This window comes from Ctenopharyngodon idella, chromosome 18, assembly GCF_019924925.1.
Source record: "Ctenopharyngodon idella isolate HZGC_01 chromosome 18, HZGC01, whole genome shotgun sequence".
Classification (NCBI taxonomy): Eukaryota; Metazoa; Chordata; class Actinopteri; order Cypriniformes; family Xenocyprididae; genus Ctenopharyngodon; species Ctenopharyngodon idella.
The window spans coordinates 24,710,356-24,729,449 of NC_067237.1; the positions used below are offsets into that span (position 1 = coordinate 24,710,356).

General features: G+C 37.3%; 1 protein-coding gene across 4 annotated transcripts in view; it reads left to right on the top strand.

Moving 5' to 3' along the window:
- mgat4c (mgat4 family member C) overlaps positions 1–19,094 on the top strand; it is a 123,954-nt gene that overhangs the window by 72,366 nt on the left and 32,494 nt on the right. For 2 of the 4 annotated variants that reach the window (XM_051871158.1, XM_051871160.1), the window contains exon 3: positions 18,290–18,337. The exons of the other annotated variants lie outside the window; for them this stretch is intronic. The gene's annotated coding sequence lies outside the window, so the exon portion shown is untranslated. The remainder of the gene's footprint in view (positions 1–18,289; positions 18,338–19,094) is intronic. 4 annotated transcript variants of the gene reach the window in all.

Genomic DNA, 19,094 nt, shown 5'->3' on the forward strand with positions numbered 1-19,094 from the left:
TTGCAGATATTGTACTGTACAGATGGCCATTACTCCAATTAGCATGCTAAATGCTTGCGCGAACAGACAACTTCTCTCAGCGCTAAGAGTGCCCAGTGTGGCATTCAATCTCCCCATGCAATCATCACAACTGCTCTTTGATGTAGCTAAAAGGATCAACAGTGTGACGCAAGGCCTCTTTTTGAACCAGCACTTCCCTGGAGTGCTAATGAAACAGCAGGTCTGCTCCACCCCGCCGAACCCTCCGTGGGAGCTCTTTTTGTTCGGTTCTAGGGCTGTGGTGGAATCTAAACCGAAGTGACACTTATAGTCAGGGCCAAATGGAGAGATGGAGGAACAGGCTCTCACAGGGAGAGGCAAACCTTTGAATAGGTAGATTGACAGGTAGTGAGCTCTGCGGAGATGGAAAGCGCGTGTACTTCTTTTGTGGTACCGAGGGTCAGGAGTAGAGCGTTGCAGCGTCGGCAGAATGGCAGTGGTTAGATGTGACACACTGTCAAGCATTTCGTTGCACCTCTGTGGCAACAGCAAACACAGCTGGCACCTCGCTCAGGATGCTAATTCCTGGAAGCACAGGGCCTTTGTTCCCTATGTTTGTTTTTATTTGGATGGCATGTTTGACTTGAACACTAAATGGCAGGGTGGAATTGCAACCACTTTTACTACTGCATTCACAAACAGACATTGTAGAAAACACATATGGCTTTCTACATTCTTTTCATATAATGGATCATTCGCAGTACCTTTTGAGCTATGTAAATACCTAGTTCTGGCATGAATCTCTAGACGGTGCAGGCTGATAGGTCTTTAACTCTTTTGCAATCACATAATTATCTACACAGAACAGCTGATTGGTTGCTGTTGCATCAGCGGCCAATGAGCTTGCTGCTCAAACATTAAAATACTTGGCATTGTTTGCTGTTGAAGAACCCTTCTTCTTCCCCAGCTCCACCTGTGTAGATTTGCTACGGGGGTTAATTCATGTATGTTACATGTGCAGCAGCATGCACTCAAAAAAATTATACGCTGGATTTACTTAACTTTTTTATGTCAACAGGTTCCATGTAACTGGGTTATGTTGCATTTAATTAACATTGTTTATTGCAGTAAACTTAAGTGTATTACATAAGGTTAATTCAATGCCATTTAGTTGAGTCAGGTTAACATTCTTAATTTTGTCCAAAACTATTAAGCTTAATTATCCTAAAATTAATATTAAATTAAATATATACATAAAAGAACAAACAACATTAACAATCTCCCAGTTTTTTCATCTTGATGAAAAAACGCATAAAATAACATTTTATTTCAACATTTACTCTGCCTATCCAGCCCTATGCAAAGCATGATGGGAAGGGGAAATCCTGTTCCTAGTTTCTGTAATGCTATTTCAACACAACTGAAATAATTTATCTCAACTCAAATGGATTAAATAAAGTGGTTGAAAAGAATCATGTTTGATTAACTTAATTAACTTTTTTTTTGGCATACTTAACTGAAACATGTTTTTTTCAAAATAAGAATATTGAGTTGAGCCAAAACGCAACTGTTTCAAGTCAGTTAAACCAAAGACCCTTTAAGACAAGTCATTTCACTTGGCGGCCATTTTGAAATGCTTCTTGGGCATGCAAGTGCAGCTCCTATCTCTTTGAATGGGAAAACATCAAATTCTCCAAAGCTGTTTTCCAAGCTTTCGATTAAATGTAATATTTGAAATCACCAATGAAATCTGACAACAACTGTCTCATACATTTTGTTTCTAAACGCTCGATTCATGACAAAAAATGGTATTTTCCAAGCTGGATCAAGCTAATGCGCATGCGCAGTCCTAAATGCGCGTCTCTTGTGTCTCATTTCGGAGGCGCGCATCTGATTGTTTCTATAGGAGCTTCTAACGGCTGCTGCAGTGATGCGATGACTTTACCAATCGGTGATTGGCTCTTATTTAGAAGGCGGGACTTATTCCGCCATATTGCCCGTTGCACTTTCTCCCATTCATAATAATACGAGTGACGCGTCTTGTGTTATTCTATAGTCTTTGGTTAAACACAATGCATTTGTGTTTGAATGAGAAACCTAATACAATGGTGTTAAATGAAAATGTGTTTTTAAATAAACTGAACAGTATCGTACTGTTTTTTTTTTTGAGTGTGTCTTACATGCTCACAGCATGTCTGTGAATGTATTAGCAGTAGCAAGTCTCTGTATTTGCTCTGCAGCAGCAGCAGTGTAGCAGATCTATTCCGCCAAGACGAAATACATTAACATTGCCATATCCATTACCATACCAATCTCCCAAGAGTTGTCATGACAGAACTTAAAAAATTCACGAGTTCACGCTTACAAATATTCAGATAGAATAAAAGAATATGCTTATTTGGCATGCTGTCCAAGGAGAGGGCTCCGAGCTCGGAATTTGGCCCGCACCCAGAAAACTACCCCCATATTCCTGGCTGGGATAGAAACCAGCCGAGAGTGAGGAGTCGGGGTGGTGGATTGATGCAGAAAAGTTGTTGAGGAACATAGGTGAATCGGCTATATATATAGGCCTCCTCTCATGCTGATTGGGTAGATCATTTGAATGTGTTCCTTCCGAACTTTGTTAATAAAATAAGATGAATATGCTTGTGTTGTAGCTAAAGGATTGTTTGATTGTCCATTCTCATTTTCACCCTTTTTCCATTTATGTAGATTCATTAAATCATTAAAAGTATTAATTAATAATTAATTGTTAAATATAATTTTAACAAATATCAAAATTAATATTTTTATAATGTGCATTGTAATGATCAGTATGAAATGAAATATATATATTTATATAATAAAATCAGGGGTTTTTTTTGTACTTTTTGTATTTTTTTGCATTTTGAGTGATTTAGTTTTTAGTGTTATTTTTTTAATTTATTCTGACAAATCAGTATAGAATTTTATATCAGTCATTTATCGCTTTTTGGCCATAACACTTCGGCTGATCAGTTTGGGATAAGAGACTAATATTAAAGGGTTAGTTCATCCAAAAATGAAATTTCTGTCATTAAGTACTCTCCCTCATGTCGTCCCAAACCCGTAAGACCTTTGTTTATCTATGGAACACAAATAAAGATATTTTTGATGAAATCTGAGGGTTTCTGAACCACACATAGGCAGCAACGTCATTGCACCTTTTGAGGTCCAGAAAGGTATTAAAGACATCCTTAAAATAGTCAAAATTCAAGTTAAATTGTTAAATAAAGTTGTTATTTTTGTTTTGTTTTTACGCACAAAAAGTATTCTCGTCACTTCATAACATTAAGGTTGAACCATTGTAGTCACGTTGACAATTTTAACAATGTTTTTAGTACCTTTCTGGAATTGAAAATGTGCAATGACGTTGCTGCGTATGTGTGGTTCAGAAACCCTTGGATTTCATCAAAAATATCTTAATTTGTGTTCCGAAGATGAATGAAGGTCTTATGGGTGTGGAACGACATGAGGGTGAGTGATTAATGACAGAAATCTCATTTTTGGGTGAACTAACCCTTTATATAATGGCTATATGATGAGGACATAAAAATACTTCATATCAGGAATCACCCCTATAGACTCCACTTTTGCCTGAAGGAATGACCACAGTTTTTAACTTGCATATAATAAAAACATCATGCAGTTATTCATTTATCTAGAAAGCTTTATTTGTCCGGGACCTCAGCCAAAGCCATTAGGAATCATGAAAGCGTTGTTTTTTTGCATTTCCACTCATTTAACATTTGGTTATTGATGCCCACAGAGCGGTGTAATACAAACCCATCGCTTTATGCCACATAATCAGTTCTCCTCTGAGATTAATTACTGTGGATGTCCTGATTAATTAAGCATGGAAGAGAAGAATGGTTGTTTGGAAGAAACAATTCAAGGTCAATTATTTGAAATAATTGTGCTGAGGATGACCCAGTGATCGTTAAAGAAGATGCTGGTAAAAAATGAGAGCGATATTGTTGGCACAACAGTGCTTCTTGCAGGTTTGTGTTCCTGTAGCTCAATGGGGGTAAAACATGGTGGTGGCAACAGCCCAGTCACAGGTTTAGTTCCCAGAAATGTGCATACTGAAACAAAATAGGTTTGGTAATGTATATTCTGTAAGGCTAAACGCACAAAAAACGCATATATGACACTGAATTTTTCTATAAAGTGACAGGATAATACTGAAAAGTAAAGCTCAGATAATCTTTCTTTTTCTTTTTACATTTTTGGTCGCTTTTTTTCATGCCAGAATTGTGCACCATTCAGAATTGATTTGTGAATGCCTTTTCAATTCCTGATTTTGAGGGAGCAAATAGGATTCAGAATTGCAATTCAGATTCAAATGTACAGTGTAAGGACGTAGGTTTAAAGGGTTAGTTCACCCAAAAATTAAAATTCTGTCATTAATTACTCACCTTCATGTCGTTTCACACTGGTAAGACCTTTGTTCATCTTCGGAACACAAATTATGATATTTTTGATAAAATCCAATGGCTCAGTGAGGCCTCCATTGACAGCAAGTTAATTTACACTTTCAATGCCCAGAAAGCTACTAAAGACATATTTAAAACAGTTCATGTGACTACAGTGGTTCAATCTTAATGTTATGAAGTGATGAGAATACTTTTTGTGCGCCAAAAAATAAATAACGATTTTATTCAACAATATCTAGTGATGGGTGATTTCAAAACACTGCTTCATGAAGCTTCGAAGCTTTACGAATCTTTTGTTTTCAAATCAGTGGTTTGAACCGTGAAAGTCATGTGATTTCAGTAAACGAGGCTTTGTTGCGTCATAAGTGTTTCGAAATTTCAATGGTTCACGTGACTTTGGCAGTTTGATACGTGCTCCGAACCACTGATTTGAAACAAAAAAATTTGTAAAGCTTCAAAGCTTCATGAAGCAGTGTTTTGAAATCACAAAAAGTATTCTTGTCGCTTCATAACATTAAGGTTGAACCACTGTAGTCACATGAACTGTTTTGAATATGTCTTTAGTACCTTTCTGGGCATTTAAAAGTGTAAATTAACTTGCTGTCAATGGAGGCCTCACTGAGCCATCGGATTTTATCAAAAATATCTTAATTTGTGTTCCGAAGATGAACGAAGGTCTTACGGGTGTTAAACAACATGAGGGTGAGTAATAAATGCTAGAATTTTCATTTTTAGGTGAACTAACCCTTTAAATTCTAATACATTTAAATTCAAATCAAGTAAGTTAACTAATTTTTTTTAACAATTTCTGTCAAGACACAATTTCACTGTTGACAAAGATAACTTCTGGGGACCAGCGTGGAGAAACACTTTGTTTCCCAAAATTCCTTACTTGTGTTGAATTTCTTTGAATTGCAATTCAGTAAATTCCTCTTCCTGTCATTCCAATTCAACTTCCTGTCAGGCAAGGCCACTTTAATTCAAATTCACACTCATGAACTGAAAGGGAGCCAGTTCAATTTTGAATTTTGCCCAACCGTGGCTCATGCAATTTCCTCATCCTATTTTGATGTGTTACACCCTAATGGCAGACGCAGATGCATTCATAAAATCCGGCCCAGAAAGGCAATTCTGCCACAGTGAAGAATGAGTCATTTATATTTACAAAGCATAGCTAAATATCGTCACTGTTTGCAGCGAGCATGTGTACTCATGCACTTCTGTGTATTTTCCCTGTGTGACAGACACTGTGTGAGAGGGCATGGACCTGTCTATGCTCAACACTGTTATCAGTCCAGCTGCCACCAAATAATATTTTCTTTCAAATGACAAAATCCATTACCTGAACCTGGGGCTCTAGCGAGAGCATTTAATGGCACAATTAAACTCCAACAGCCTAGTATCTATTGAGCAATTAACCTTTGATAAACCAATTAATGTTTAGCGTTTGATGACAGAAGTTGGGCCTGGAGGAATCATATTTGAGTTTAATGGAACGACTCCCAGTCCAAGATTAGCTTAGCGCAGCTATAAAATTGTCAGAAATCCTTGTTTTCTGCTGTATTGATTCTTTTGTGCTGAGCCATCGCTCACTTTTGCAGATGAAAAAAGGAAAATTACCGGAAAGCATGCGAGAGAACAGAGGAGCTGTCAGTTATTATAAAGCCAAGTTCGAAGAATTATTGATAGCAGTGTGAACATGTCTCCAGACACTGCTTGATTATTTCCTACATGATGTGCAAATGCTAGTTTCCTTTGATGTTTGATGCTTCATTTTCTCTGGCAACTTCTCTTCTAAAAGATGCTGCTTCTCAGGTCACTATGGAGACCGTCATCACACAAACATAGGCAGACCTGCTGAAATACTGGCTCTCCAGCTGCCATCCTTTAATGTGGTTGTTGTAGCTATAAAATAAGTATAAACACGTCAAGAGGATTTACCACCTGTCTGGAGGGCTGGTTAATGTGCGTTTCCTGAGATCCCAGGGGATCTCGACAGAGAAAACAGTTTGGTATCTGTCCATGCTATCATGCTACCGTTGAATGTTGTCACGTTGTCATCAGAGGCGCACTGCGGGTCATCGTCGGCCTGTCATTCATCATCAGTAATGTGACTCAGACAAACCGGACAGTGCCTGATCCCATTCGCCATTAGCAAAGCTCCACGCGTGAATTTATCTTCTCTTAGTCTCCAGCAATATAATTTTCCCAGCTTGACAGCCCTCAAGCCTCCCGAATGCAATAATAAAGAATTGATTATATTCTTTATGGAGCGCAGAGAGCCCAAATGTGTTTTGTGTTCCTTCTCCTATCAGCTGTAATGAAAAAGGAAAAAAAAGACAAGAGGTGAGTTGATGAATGTGTGGAAGTGATTGCGAATAGTTTTCGAAAGGTTTACATTACCACCGAATACCATCAGTCTTCTTGCTGAAATATCCTCACTGACAGACTCCAAGACACTAGGCCTGCGGACGGTGGATTTTGTCCCTGGTTCATCGATAAAAACATTCAGTCGTCCATGTTTTGCACTGTAGCATATAATGAATTGAAAGTCTGGCTGAAAATGTGTTATTGTGGAAGGCCTCTCACGTATTGATGTAGGTTTTAATTTCCTGCTCTCCCCACGTTTGCCATTAGCATCTGAGACGATACAAGCGTTTAATGAAAAACACCCCCCTCCCTCCTCCAGACTAAACTGTCACGGCGAAATAATGAAGCACACAAAGCACCAGGAAACTAATAAACCTCATATTTCTTTTGACATCAACATGAAATCATATGAAAATAATACTTGCGAGAAAAGACTCTCGCCGTAATGCCACCTCCGTATTGTATTTCTAAACGAGATGGCGAAAAACGAAAGCTCCAATATGGTGAGGCAGTGATGGACCTGTATTATCCTTGAAATGAGCTTGATTTTACCTTAGTGTTGGACATTTTATCAGACCTAATGAACAAGGAAACCTCAGTGGTTTAAGATGACATATCATCACTTGATCATTAGTGATGAGATTTGAAGAGGTGGTGTGAATTATGATATTTTGTCAGTTCGTCATGATCATCATGCGCTAGAACATTTGTCATCAAAACCCATCCCTTGAAAATCCATGAACCATTTTTATAATTTATGCCAGTTCATTTTTAATAATCCGCCAGCTTTGAGAACAAATTGAGAAACCTGATTTGGATTTAGTGAGGTGTGATAAATTCAAACGGACTGGAGTATGATATATGTTTTGAGATCTTGTTAATTTGACGGTAGTCCTTCGTGCAGCACAGACGTTGTGCAGAATCAATAATCGGTGTATGTCAGGTTGTTGAGTAATGTGCATTTGAAGTGAATTCGATTATGGAATGATTTCAGAGAGACAACAATACAGTTGTACGTTGTCTTAGCAACTAAAATTAATGAGCATTCAATCGCCGTCATCACAATCATGTTCTGTCAAATGATTACCTCACATTTACGTAAATACCACTTACAGTGCCAAATGCAAATTCAGTGTGAGAAAGCTGCATAAAAACATGTTAGGGGATATTAAATAAGCTCCTATAAAAAAAGAATAACAACACAAGTATAAGATGGATGTTGCTGTCAGCGATATTTGATATTTACACAATTAGATTATGTTTTTGTGACAAAATGCAAATTCTTGGTGTGCCAACATGCAACGGCTAAAAGCTCCCACTCAACATCTTTGCAATCTGGCAGGCTGTCCTGCTTGGGGAACGCTTTTCTGAGCTGTTTAAATCTACCATGTCCTGTTTGGCCAGAAACTCATTATGGGCCACCATCTGCAAGTGATGAACAAAATCCAGATTCTCATCTCCTGGCACCCTCCGTTAGTCCTCTGGGATAGGGAAAGAGTTTAGGCAGACCAAGCTGTGTCTTTTCAGTGTGGATTCAGATCTGTTGTACCAAAGATATGGCATGTTTGCATTATGCATTTTGAAACCAGTAGCGGCTGACACCATAAATTACAAATTCTGCTCATGTAAGGTTTTTTTAAGGAGCTCTTGTGGAACAAGCTGGTAGTTGACACTTATATGGGCCTGTTATGCATGCATCATCATCTGTTTCATACAGGAACTTACAGAAGAGTCAAATCCAAAGATAATTTCCCAAACATGTATTTTCCATTGGTCGGTTTTGGCAACTGTGTGATATAATTCTCTGCTTTTTGTCCCCTTGGTTGGTTGCGCTTAGCTGGTGGAACTCGTGGGATTGGACCGCAGAGAGGGACTGGAGGGGAGGATACCCCTCGGCAGATAAGCAGGATTTGTGTCTGGGAAACTGGAGATTGCGGGCCTGTCTCTCTGAGAATTACAACAGCCACTCAATGCAGCCCTTACTCAAACCTTTGTACGGATCTGAGGGACTTGCGGCAGTGACGCATTCCAATGCTGTTATCACAGACATTGGCTTGGGTCAACCATGTTTTTTCAGAGTATTCTTGCTTTTCTTCTAGAAGGGACAAAATAATCTGAATTAGACATTCAGAATATAGAAGATTTATAACCATGAACAAAATAGAAAGTGTAAATACTGTTCTTGTTGTGGAAAGCAGCACTACTGAAGTGTACTGATGCATTGGCTTTACTTACAGTGAAGATTTCATGGTTTGAAGACTGTTTTTATTTTTAAATGTTTTAGACTAGCATAGAACTTGTTTCTGTGTTAGATCATTGTTGAATCACAGTAACTTTTAATATACAATTATAGCATGTCTAATTAAAGGGATAGTTCACCCAAAATGAAAATTCTGTCATTTACTCTCCCTCAAGTTGTTCTAAACCTGTATGAATTTCTTTCTTCTGTTAAACACAAAAGAAGATATTTTGAAGAATATGGGTAACCAAACAGCTGATGGGCCCCATTGACTTCCATAGTATGGAAAACATAATATAAACAATATTATGTATAATAATATAATATATACACAATATAAAAAGTATATATACACAATATAAACCTATTCACTCAGGCTCTCACACATATTAAAGGATTATTTCACTTCAAAATGAAAATGGCCCCAAGCTTTACTCACCCTCAAGCTATCCTAGGTATATATGACTTTCTTCTTTCTGATGAACACAATCGGAGTTATATTAATAAATATCCTGTTGCATCCAAGCTTTATAATGGCAGTGAATGGGACCACCAAGTATGAAGCTCAAGAAAGTGCATCCATCCATCATAAACATACTCCACACGGCTCTGGGGGGTTAATAAAGACCTTCTGAAGCGGAGCGAAGCGATGCGTTTGTGTAAGAAAAATATCCATATTTAACAAGTTATAAAGTAAAATATCTAGCTTCCGCCAGACTGCCTTCCATATTCAATGTACGAAGAAAGTGTAACACCTCTCTCAGTTCAAAATGTTTACGCTACTTCCTACACCTTCCGTATTCAACTTACTGTTTTTTTCATAAGTTGAATACGGAAAACAGTCTGGCGGAAGCTAGATATTTTACTTTATAACTTGTTTAAATATGGATATTTTTCTTACACAAACGCATCACTTCAGTTCAGAAGGCCTTTATTTACCCCCCGGAGCCGTGTGGAGTATGTTTATGATGGATGGATGTGGATGGAGGCACTTTCTTGAGATTCATACACGTTGGTTCCGTTCACTGCCATTATAAAGCTCGGATGCGTCAGGATATTTATTAATATATCACCGATTATGTTCATCAGAAAGAAGAAAGTCATATACACCTAAGATGGCTTGAGGGTGAGTAAAGCTTGGGGTAATTTATATTTTAAAGTGAAATAATGATGAATATTTTTTTAGTACATTTTTCTTCTTCTAAAACGATTGTTAATGTCTTTTAATCTTCATTTCCATCAGCTTCAATTTAATGATTTAACAATCATTTTCATCATGCTTTTTTGCATTTTGTCCTTGCTGTTGACGAAATCAAGAAAAAAACTTTGTTATCAAACATTTTGATAAGAGATTTTAATAAAGACGAGATTGCAACTGTTTGGAAGCACATATGAACTGGCCACTGAGCAATAGAGGGCCGGCAGTCTCTTGATATAATCTAACCAGCTGAATGGAGTTTGCTGAGGGCCTTTTTTACATTGAGCAGAGTTGTCTTGAGGCAGAGAGGATGTGACAGGGTGCATTAACTTGATCTGTCTCTGTTCTGAAGGATTAAATGGCTATCCTTATACATTAGCCTTGAGCTAAATGGCCATCAACCCGCTCACATATTGTTCAGTCCTCACTGTCAGTGTTACACACGCACTTGGACTCCACGCCCGGTAACCGTTCATGGTTTGTTTCTCGACGGATTAAAAAAGAAACAGCTTTCCACACTGTAAATCGATCGTGCCGTGCGAGCGGTAAAACCCTCTCAGATGCTGAGGGGGGCGACCGGATCGATCCCTCTCCCTCCGCTCAGCGAAAACAGGGACACACAAATCTAAATTGAAGTCCAGGGTGATTTACAAAAGGGGGAAAGAAAATGAATCACTGCAGATGTCAGGGAGAACACAGAGATATAATTCAATTACCTAAGTGTGGAATGACATTTGATTTAATCTGAACTATTAATGCCAGTGAGGTCAAGCCAAAAGAAAGGGCACTTGTCTAGTTAGTCGCAATTAGAGTGTAAATCTCAAATGTCTGTAAGGCGGGGGAAAATGTCATTTGCAGAATAACTGGCTAATAACGTGGTTCCCCTCACCTTTGAGTAACCAGGCGGTGCGGAGTGAATCTAAATCATGCAAGACTAACAGTAGAGTCATTCGAGAAAATTTGTCCGCCTTTTGTCATGGTTGGATAAGAATTAGTGGGAGCACTCGATGAGTCGGTACTGAGCGCCGAGCACCCACTAATCCTTGTGAACAAACACAGGGAATTAGGAATCTTGGCAAGGGCTTAGGGAGATGCTATATGCACATTGTCATGTCGTTCCCTTTTCGCTTAATCATCCGTGTCACTTCAGGTGTCTTAAAGTGGCAGATCGCTTATAACATCTCAGGTTAGATTAAGATTTATGTTGTGGATGATGCGCTACAGCTAAATTACATCACCATATCAACCTACTAAATCCCAGAGGATGTTTGGATAAGTATGCATTACATATGCAGTTCGATAGGTTATTGATTATGCAGCCGTATGCTTTGCAAAACAGGACCCGCATTAGACGGCTTTTATCTGCAGGCATCAGACTCCATCAGGCACGCTTGTTCTGCCACCTCAAAGGGGCCCCATGCATGTTATTGTCTTCTATTTTAAGTGACTGCCCACTGGGTGGTGCAGAGAATGAAACGAGAAGAAGTTTGGAGTCGTCGGTCTCCTGCAGCGCTGACAGCGCGGGTGTGACTGATATTGTGCATTTAGTTGTCTCTCCAGAAAAACTTTCCTCCCCCATGCACACACACACATACACAAACCAGCATACCCCCAAATGTCAGATCTGTCACATGTTGTGGCAGTTCTCTCCACCGGGGTGAAATACCAAGCTAATTGTGACAACAACTTTCATGTTAGTTAGTTATAATTGGCCATAAATGAACAGATCTGGACTGTGTTTGCTTTATTTATTTTTTTCTTAGTGTTTTTTCATCTCATAAATTATGCATGATTAGATTCATGGCATCTGAGTTAGTCATCTAAGGGCTTGTTATTGCCATCTTCTCTACTGGTTGGTGTTGTAAATGACTTCAAGTAGACAGAAATTGGAATTCACTTCAGCCAGTGATGTGTTGAGTCTTTGTCAGTGGCCATTTTGTGTCTGATTTCTGCATTTTGCATTAGTCACAGCTCATCTGGTTATGGGTAGGGATGGGATTGTAAAGAATGATTCATTTCATTAATGAATGTTTTTAATTTGATGTTGATATTATTATATGTTGATATTAATAATAGGAAAAATAATATATGAATATACAATGTAACAGTAACAAATAATAAAGTAGTATTAAAATAAGGTGCTAAATAAGATTTCAAAAAATTGTGTGTGTGTGTGTGTGTGTGTGTGTGTGTGTGTGTGTGTGTGTGTGTGTGTGTGTGTGCGCGTGCACCTACTTAACCTAATTTTGGAGACAAATTTGTACCCAAATGTGAGCTAAATCTGACAAAACCTCCAAAAACCTCCTTTTGGGGACGTCCTCATTTGTAAAAATGCAAAAGGTTTTGTATTAGGCTGGAATACACTACATGACTTCTCTTAACAGGTTTTGGTCACACTTTAGATTAGGCTCCAATTCTCATTATTAACTACGACTTTTGCCTCAATAAACTCCTAATTACTGCTTATTAATAGTTAGTAAGGTAGTTTTTAAGTTTAGGTATTGGGTAGGTTTAAGGAATATAGAATATGGTCATGCAGAACAAGACATTAATATGTTTTATAAGTACTAATAAGCAACTAGTTAATAGTAAGAATTGGACTCTAAACTAAAGTGTTACCCATGATTTTAACTAAACAAGTGAGGATCATACACTACCAGACTTTAAAGCACAAATTACACTGGTCTTGCTATATGTTTTTATTCACTAAAAAAAAAAAATGGCTCATAAGGATCATTAGCTCAAGAATCAGACTTTACTGATAACACTGTATGTTTCGCCTGGATAGAAATGCAGGGAACACTTTCAGAGTAGTTTATTGTGGTGTTTCTTCAGCAGAAGAATGTACATGTGAGAACCATTGGTGGAAACAAATGTTTTGATTTTTGAATATACAGTTTGTACAGTATAAAAATCATTATGTCAGTGGAAACCCATAAATCACGGAAAACCAACGTGTGTGTGTGTGTGTGTGTGTGCAGGTTTGGCTATATTTGTGAGAGCCAAATGTCCTCACTTATATAGTGAAATATTATGACAGCCGACTAGTAAGAACATTTTACTGGTTATGTTTAGGGATGGGGTTGGGTTAGGCGATAGAAAATATAATTAATCTGATATAAAATCAATGGAAGTCTATGCAATGCCCTCACTAATAGAGTGAAACAAACGTACGTGTGTGTGTGTGTGTATGTGTGTTAGAATAAATACATAGTTCTGCCATGAAACTCTAGATGGCACAGGCTGATGGGTCTTAACGCAAGTTGATGATAATTACAGCATTAAATACTTGGCACAAGCTGATTGGTCAATGTCACATTCACTATAGCAGTTTGCAGCGTGCTTTAGAGTTCCTCTAAAACCATCCATCTTCCCCAGCTCCACCTGTCTAGATCTGCTATAGGTTATTGTTATATGCTATTTGTGCAGCAGCACTATGTCTTACTCGCAGCAGCATATCGGCGTATGTATTGGCAGTAGCAAGTTCCTGTACTTGCTCTGCAGCAGCAGCAATAATGTACAACAACAGCAATAATCTACAGCAGCAGCAATTCAGCAGCAGTGTAGCAGATCTATTCCACCAAGACCAAATACATTAACATTGTCATATCTATTACTCTACATGAACTGTGGTTCATTCCTTTTTAACCAAATACTGAAGTTGCTATGTGAAATGTAATATCACTACTCTTTGTATTGTATTTAATTTTCTTTGTAACCTATTTGAGACAGTTTTATTTTTCATATCTCTTCAGCCTGATACCACAATCCCTGGCATATAGAAGATAGCCTATAGAAAATTCTCTCAAAAATGGTAGATATCCTCAATGTGAATAACAATAGTTCGACTGCACTGCAAATCTCTGTCTTTTCTTTGATGTTCCTCTCTGTAAATCCCATCATTAGGCATTGATTCATTCCATGAATCATAGTGACAATACGCAGTCACATCCACCCTCTCTTAAGACTGGGAGGCGTTTTGACAGTGCATACAAAGGGAGAGATGGAGGTCATTCTCACTCATCCTGAACACAGCACAATACTCGCTGATGCGTTCACAATCTATTCCAGAAATAAAGCAACAAGACAAACTCAAAGCCACTGTTATGTGCCCCCCGTGAGGGCAAGTAGCAAAGCTGTCAGTCAGTGAGGCGGTTAGAGATTCAGCCTTATGGTTTTCACAGGGCTGAAAGGGGGCTTTATAGACAACACTGGGTAAGAAGAGCACCAGGAATTTGCTCTGTGAAAAGCAATAGTACAATGACGCTTGGCACTTATGAAATCAATGCATATGCAGTACGCAATTTATGTAAACATGATTTAAATCAATTACAGAAGTACAGACATACTTATTTGCCCATGGGCTTGCATAGTTTGTTTATTGGTTAATTTTTGTTGTTTAATGACAAAAGATATTTTCAGACTCATAATTCAAAGGTGCAGATAGTGTACAAAGAATGTTTCACAATACATCTGTGAGCTCTTATGTATCTTATTATGAAGTATGATAGTCTCTACTAATCATAAACATGAATAAACATGATCTGATTTGCGTTAATGAAGTGTGAAGCATGAGTGTACTAAAGAATTGAAAAAATAAATAACAACACAATGTTTAAAATTAATATTCAAGTAGTCATTTAGCTGAATTAAGTAGATGATAATAGATTACAATCCTTCACTGCATTACTAAATACCATTTTATTTTTTATTCACCATTTATTATTTATGCAGGGACTTGTTTAATATGTTAGATTAAAGAAATAGTTTATCCTAAAATGAAAATTAATCAATGTCATTATTTACTCACCCTCAGAAGCAATGACATTTGATGAGAAGCTAGAAAGGAGGGCAGTGAATAATGACTTAAACTTGACAGACGTGACCATTATTTGCATTTCATAAAAAAAAAAAAAAAGCTATGTGAAGGGTCCACACACTGTAAAAAGTAATACGCTCTCTCTACTCAATAAAATTGTGGCAACAGATTACACGCAATATTATTAATTAAATTCAACATATAAGTTGATAAGTATAATTGAGTTATAATTAATCAAATTAATTTCTTAAAAGTCAACCATTTAAAATGTGTAAAATTAGCAAACAACATTACAAAAACCACAAACTGACATAAAAAGCAAAGAGTCAAACTGCCCAACTAAATGAAACACTGATCACCATAACAGTGATCAAACATTTTCAATAAAACCAACATCAACATCTAAACCTCTGTTAATTCTTGTGTTCCTCTTTCCTTCTGTGATTCTGCTTGTTATCATCAGGTGTCTTCAATTTTGGCAATAAAAAATAAAGAGTTCTTAATTCATCTTTGACGTCTGTCTGTTATTCAGATATTTTTTTGTTTAAATTTTACTTGTTTTAAATGGTTGACATTTAAGGAATTAATTTGATTAATTCTAACTCAATTCTATTTGTTAACTAACTAAATTTTATGGAGTAGATATAGCGTATTACTTTTTACGGTGCATACAAATTGAGGTTTAATAAATAATGCCAGGATTTTCTTTTTTCTTGGGTGAACTATCCCTTTAACAGCACCAATCATAAGTCAATGCCTGCTATCAAAATCATTTTCATCTCTATAAATGGAGGTTAAAGACTTCACTCTCAATGCATTCATGTTCATCAGTTTAAGCACTAGCATTAAGCACTACATTGTATGGGTCATAAAGGAAATGGGCTGGACTGGGCTTCAGTAATGATTGGAGTTGTTTAGTCCATCTGTTCTGAATTCCTCTGGGTGGCTGTTGATTGTAGGGTGAACAAGAGTACTGAAGAAAATGTGATGAAATAAGGCCATGAGTGACGGCCTGATTGACTGTAATCAGTCCCAGGTTGAGCCTTCTACCTCCTGTTGTCGTCGCCTCATGATCTCCTGTAGCTCTGTATCCCCACGACCCCTCTGTGAGAAAGAAAGACTTTCATGCTCCATTTTGCACTGCATATGAAAGTTTAATCTACTCAAATTCAGATTACCATAAGTGATATTGCTCTGTGACAGACCTCTAATTGAGCTTTCTGCACACTGATCTGACTGAAGACACGGGAACCCTCGTCCCCACACACGGCTTTCAGCTCATCCTTACTGAGAGAAAATAGTTGAGCCCCGTTCAGAATACCCAGACATTCCACCACCCTGGAATGTAGAGAGAATATTACATCATATTCATCATATTTTTTTTTAAAAAAGCAGTCATATCACAAGGAATCAAATTTTATTTGATCTTTTGAGATAAACTGATACATATACTATGAAAATAAACTGGGGCAAATTCACTAAAGTTGCACAACATGTTTGTTACAGTTTCCAGACACTAAATGAGCTGAAATAGTGGCTGGAATATTTAAAGGGTTAGTTCACCCAAAAATGAAAATTCTGTCATTAATTACTCACCCTCATGTTATTCCACATCCGTAAGACCTTCGTTCATCTTCGAACAAAAATTAAGATATTTTTGATAAAATCCGATGGCTCAGTGAAGCCTCCATTGCTGGCAAGATAATTAACACTTTCAAATGCCCAAAAAGGTACTAAGTACGTATTTAAAACAGTTCATGTGACTACAGTGGTTCAACCTTAATGTTATGAAGCGATGAGAATACTTTTTGTGCGCCAAAAAAACAAAATAACGACTTTATTCAACAATATCTAGTGATGGGCGAATTCAAAACAGCGCTTCATGAAGCTTCGAAGCTTTATGAATCTTTTGTTTCGAATCAGTGGTTTGGAGCGCGTATCACATGAACTGTTTTAAATATGTCTTTAGTACCTTTCTGGGCATTAAAAGTGTTAATTAGCTTGCTGGCAATGGAGGCCTCACTGAGCCATCGGATTTTATCAAAAATATCTTAATTTGTGTCCTGAAGATGAACGAAGGTCTTACGGGTGTGGAACGACATGAGGGTGAGTAATTAATGACAGAATTTGCATTTTTGGGTGAACTAACCCTTTAAATTAAGACACTGGCATTCTTTTCTGCACAAACATGCCACCATCTATGTAAATTAGGCTCATTATAGACTGCACCTTATTCACTGAACTATTGCCAGTCATAGTTTTCGTTAAGGCCGTGATAAAAAAATATTTTTATTTAAAATAGATGTTTGCCAGATTTTAGTATGATCCCCTATAACATTTTTAATAAGGTTTACAAATTATTATCACTCTAAAAAAACAACTGTAAAAAAACAAAACAAATTTACACAGTAAAATACCGTTTTCCATTGAAACAGTAATATACCATAAAAACAATGTATTCTGGGTAATATTTGTCATTTTAAGAAAAGAGGCCTATAGGCTACTTTCTCGAAAATGACAAATAATATTACCCAGAATGTATTGTAATATACAGAATGCATTGTAATATACAGAAGTAATATACTGTAAAAACAATGCATTCTGGGTAATATTTGTCATTTTCGAGAAAGTAGCCTATAGGTTACTTTCACGAAAACGACAAATAATATTACCTAGAATTCATTTTTTTACAGTTATTTTTTAGAGTATATCTTTATCATAGTCCCCCTGGAGCAACCTGGGGGTAAGTACCTTGCTCAAGGGTACATAGTTTGAACTTGCAACCTCAGTTAACAGCCCATATGTTTAACCACTAGGTTACACAACCCATATGTCATCTGAAGTGTCACATGTCGCAGCTCACGTGTCACTCACGGTCTGGAGAATCCCTTTGCACTGAGCCAAGCATGGACCTCAAAGGGCTGGGATTCATACGTGATGGCCATGGATGTACTTGAGCGCTCCACCCGAAAGTTTCGAGCTGGTTGCTGGGCCTTGTTGTCAGTTATCCTCTTCAGCAGTTCATCATTTACCTCTTTCTGTTGGTTGCGGTCTAGAGAGATAGTGAAGAAGTGAGAGAGAAAGAAACAAGCACTGGGACAGAGACATAGTGAATAAGATTGCCCAAGACAGGAGCAATGAGCTCTGGAGAGAATCTGCAATCTGTGTACATAAGAGCACTCTCACACCAAATTCATTTCCCACTTCTCTGCATTTTTATTTTTTGGCAGACTCTCCCCACTCTCCATCTCACAGCAAATACAGCAAGCAGATAAGAGGTACGTACTATCTTTATCCCGGGAGGGTTTATTCATCTCCAAAACCTCTGTGTGATTTACAGGGCCAGCAGAGGTACCTTTGTAAGGATTCACAGCCTGTAGAGATGGCAAAAAAACAGAGGGGCAGAAAAAGAAAAAAGTCAATGCCTGCCATGTAAAGTAGGAGAATATATGTGTGCACTTTCCACAAACAAGGTACCAAAAAAAAAAAAAAAAAAAGAAGAAGAAGCATTTTTCTCTTTTTCCACAAGTGGTTGGTAAAAGGAAGTGCTTAACCTTCAGGAAATGGTCTGATATATTATAATATATACATTTTCTATGAGGAGTGCAATTTTTTTCAAACCTGTTAGCACATTTTGGGACTTCGGAATACCGTTGAAAACTTCAATGTAATATTCTAACAGTAAACATATAAAAATTAAATAAATATAAAAATGTTATACTTTTTTTTTTTTCTTTTAAATGGGACAGGTCAAAATCACCTGACGTCAGTTTATCAAACATATCTTATAGTTTTCGTGGTAACACTTTACAATACAGTTTCATTTGTTAGCATTAACTACATTAGTTAACATGAACTAACAATGAACAATACTTCTACAGCATTTAATGATCTTAGTTAATGTTAATTTAAACATTTAATTCATTTTTAAAATCAAAATATCTCTTTGTCATGTCGTTCCACACCCGTAAGACCTTAGTTCATCTACGGAACACAAATTAAGATATTTTTGATGAAATCTGATGGCTCAGTGAG